Source organism: Aotus nancymaae, unplaced genomic scaffold (assembly GCF_030222135.1).
Source record: "Aotus nancymaae isolate 86718 unplaced genomic scaffold, 86718_ANA_hifiasm-v0.15.2.pri h1tg000141l, whole genome shotgun sequence".
Classification (NCBI taxonomy): Eukaryota; Metazoa; Chordata; class Mammalia; order Primates; family Aotidae; genus Aotus; species Aotus nancymaae.
This window is the reverse complement of record NW_026988556.1, coordinates 2,872,451-2,876,608: the sequence shown is the minus strand read 5'-3', so window position 1 is coordinate 2,876,608 and position 4,158 is coordinate 2,872,451. Positions and strand designations below refer to the sequence as shown.

Here is a 4,158-nt window from a genome sequence, read left to right as displayed (position 1 = left end):
ATAAAGTGAAGACTTCAACACTTGGGGCAGTTTAGAAGGAAGCTTTCACCATTTTATAGCGTCCTTTTTTTTTTTTTAGGCAGTAACACTGGCCTTGGCAAAAAAAAAAAAAAAAAACAGTCTTTTTCTTTTGTGTCTGTTTCTCCTTTCAGAGAGTGCACAACATTTATAAAAATACACACCATCAGCAGTCGTTGCTAAGGGCTGTTAATTCTGTACCTAGGCAAACATTCTGCCACCAAATAAATGCTAACGAATATGATGCCAACGACCCAACCAATATGATACTGCTTAACACAAACCAGCTTATCCTTCAAATGAAGAAGTTACATACCTTTGTTTCAAAATATAGAAACATACGACGAAAATAATGTCTATACATAAGACTAACTTTTCGCAGTTTTGTTATATTCACAATTCTACATCTTGGGGGTGAGGGAAGGGAGGGTTGAGGTGGGTGGGGGTGGGACCCTCAGGATTGGAGAGGAGCTGGTCTGGGGCAAAGGATATGGCTGCCCAGTGGTTCAAGGGTCTCTCTCCTTTTTCACTTTAACATCTCCAGCTAAGATAGTCGCGATTTCGCCTTGGTACATTCGACCCGACTAGGTACATTAGGGCCCAAGGTACATTCGACCCGACTAGGGGGCATTTCTCTCCGCTGGGGCAATACACCTCGCCAGTGGCCCCCTGGGCCTTGATACTCTCTCTAGAGCAAGGGAAGCAAAATTTGTGGCTGGGGATGGACGGGCACTGAACGAAATGCGTGTCCTCCAAATGGTCGTGGCAAATGGTGCAGCAGAGGGGTCCGCTGTTGGCCATGGGGGAATCCGGAATGTTTTGGGGGTGCACTTGGTCCATGCCCGGATGGGCGCTAGGTGGTGGGAGCGTCACCTGTAAATTCACGTCCCCTTTATGTGATGCCAAGCGGCGCTGCCCCGGCACGGAGGTCGGCAAGACTGGGTTGCTGCTGTTGCGCCGCGCGGACGCAGTCCGAGGGCACCGTGGACGGCAGGGCCCCGGTCCCCAGGGGTGCGCTGGGGGCGCGGCTCAGACTCACCAGTGCCGTGGGCAGCATGGGGCAGCTGGCGTCCAGGTAGGGCTGGGGCAGCATGTCGGCGCCAGGCACACCCTCCTTGAAGAAGGGCACAGCCTCAGGCAGCAGGTCCCCAAGCAGGTGCCAGTCCCTGGAGCCGTGCTTCTTTTCGTACTCCAGGTACTTGAAACGCAAGGGCAGGCCCCGGCCGAAGTCCTTCGTGCAGTCCTGGTACATCTGCTTGGCCACACCAGACGCACTGGAGTACACGTTGCCCGAGCCCGTGGGGTACTCAATGAACAGCTTCAATTCGTAGTCCATGCTGGGCTTGGAGACGGCGTCGAAGGCAAAAACGTGGCCCAGCAGCGAGTGGTCCTTCTTGAAGCGAACTTCGTAGGGCGTGCAGCCCGCCAGCATGAGCAGCGTGTCTCGGACCATATTGGGCTTGTTGGCCCACTCCTCGGCGCGGTTGCGCAGGCTCTCGCTCAGCTCGGCCAGGGCCTCAGCGTTGCGCTGCTTCTCCTTCAACTCACGCGGAGGTCCATGTTCGATACCGAGCCCGGCCTCTTGCCACCAGCACCCACGCCCACCTCCGTCACCGACGAAGAGGTCGAAGATGACGAGGACGACGTGGCCGATACACCCGTGGTACCCCCGAGACAAGCGGGGTCCCCGGGAGCCCCTGGGGGAGAAGGCGTCGGGGGCCCACGGCTGCCCAGCGCTTGAGGCGGGGGTCGGGGGAGGACCGCAGTGCTGGCCGGGCAGTTAAGCAGTGTCTGCGGCAGCAGGTTGGGGGCACGGTGAGCTGGGGACCTCCGCCACCTCCCGGGTTGGGCAGCCCCCTCACCAAGCCCACCGTGCATCCCACGCGGAGACGCCACTGACACCGCCGCTGAAGAAGAGTTGGGCCTCTGGCGGTTCCGCTCTGGGGGTCCCTCCTCTGTTGCTGGTTGGGCAGCCGCGCGGCGTGGCTGCTGCTTCCTAGGCTCACGGCGGGGGCGGGTACTGGAAGCAGATGCGCTGTTCCACGGCGGCGGCGGCGGCCACGCTCAGGCCTAGCGCTCCAGGCCAGACGGGGCCGCCAGCACCGCAGGTTTGCTGGGACCATCTACGTGGTTGAACTGCTGCTGCTGCTGTTGTTGCTGCTGCTGCTGCGCGGCGGGCGCCGCCGCTGCCGCTGCTGCCGCGGCCACTTCCTTAGCCGACAGGGCCACCGTCTTGATCCCGACGGGCGGTGGCGGCCCGGGGAAGCGGCCGTCCTGGAAGCAGCCGTGAGCCCGCTTTCGATCACGAACTCGATGCGATCGGCGCCCTTGTAGTTGACGCAACCGCGGCATACGGGTTCGGAGAAGTCCCAGATCATGGCCCAGGGCATGCGGGACAGGTTGCACAGGTAACAAGATTTTCTCCGGGACGAGGACACCTGCGCCACCGACATGATGCCAGCCCTGGGGAAGGTAGGCCCCCGCCCAGGCTGTCTCCGCGGCGCCTTCTCCTCCGGGAGGACTGGCGGGCTGGGGAGGGAGTCCGACTGAGGGGGAGGGAGGAGGGGGGCGAGAAAGTTCTGCCCAGGGGCTGGAGGGCGCGCGAGTGTCCACCGCCCGGGCGGAGGACGGGTTCAGCCCGCTCTTCGCCCCCACCTCCTACTGCTGTTGTCTGGTCGCGAGGGGAGCTCAGGAGCCTCCTTCCTGGTGCTGCGGACTTGGGCTGGAAGCTCCAGGCCTGAGGGGAGGGGGCGAGGGTGCCCGGTGCTGGCCGCCGTTGCCTCTTGGCTCCCTCCCCAGAGTGGCGGGTGCGTGGAAGCTCGAAAGGGGACATCTCTTCCTTTCCCCAGGGGCCCCCCTATGAGCTGCGTCCTTTCCCCGACGGGGCCCCTGGGGCGAGGGCTAGAGGGTTCAGTGCCACCCGGTGTCCAGGTCCAATCTTGCTGAAGCCGCTGCTTCCCCGGAGGGCCGGGGGAGGGAGTGGTAGCCGAGAAAGGACCTTCTCCCCTCCGCGGCGTCGGCCGTTCCGCTGGCAGCGGCTGAGTTTGCACCCCAGAGGGAGCCGCCGCGGCCACTGCTTCCAGGACGCACAAGAGGAGAGGAGGGCACGCACGCAGGCGCCCGCCGCTCCCAGGCCTGGCCGGCGGCTGGGCCACCGCGGCTGGCGGCGCTCACGTTGGCTGCAGGGCGCTCGCGCGGCGCCTCGGTCCGGGTCGCATCCCTTCCCGCTCGTGCTCGCGCTCGCCCGGAATGTGGGGTTGTGATTGTTACTCTACGTTCCGGAAGCTCCTGCTCCGGCTGCGCCTCGCGCTGTCCCCGGCTTGGCCACGCAGGATGCCCTGTATTGATGTTATTGCTGCCAAACCAATCATCCAAAACATAGTGACTTAAAACAACAATCATTTTATCATGTTCCATAATCTGTGAGCCAGGAATTCTGGCAAGGCACAGCTAGGTAGGTAATGCTTCTGTTCTTCATGATTTGGTGGTATTTAATTCATGCCTGATTTGGCTTAAAAGGTCCAAAAAGGTCTCACTCAAATGCCTGATAGTTTGGCAAGGTTAGCTAGACATCTAGGTGACAGGGATCAGCTGAGAAACTTTTTCTATCAATATAGTTGCAGTCTCTCTCCATGTGGCCTCCCTAGCAGGTAGGTTTGGATTACTACTTGAATTACTCATGAGGCAGCTAATGGTTCTAAGGGCTAGATATCTGAGAGATAGAAGTTGAATCTGTCCATTTCTGAAAAGTCCAAGGTGTTGGTCAAAGCAATTACAGGGTCTTATCAAAGGAGATGTGGTCATAGACCCTATCTCTCAATGGCAGGATTGTTAAAGACATTTTGGTCATCTGAATCCACTACAGTCAGTATCTTAGTTATTCTCGAAAGGTCAAGAGCTGTCTTCTTAGTACCAAGTAGTTCTTACTACACAGTTATTTCCAGAGGTAAGAAGAAACTCATGTTTTCTATTTTTTTTTTTCAGAGATTGAGGAATGTTTTCTCAGAAGCCTTCTCTATTAAGTTGCATGGTATTCTCAGATTTACAGTAATCATATAATATACAGTAATAATAATCATACTACTCAACAAGGTAGTATTTACATATCATATGTGAATATTATTTAGTTCTTATAAAAAC

General features: G+C 57.7%; 1 pseudogene; it reads right to left on the bottom strand.

Annotated features, from left to right (window-relative positions):
* Window positions 1–524: 524 nt before the first annotated feature.
* On the bottom strand, window positions 525–2,471 carry LOC135272897 (probable E3 ubiquitin-protein ligase IRF2BPL; annotated as a pseudogene).
* Window positions 2,472–4,158: the final 1,687 nt, after the last annotated feature.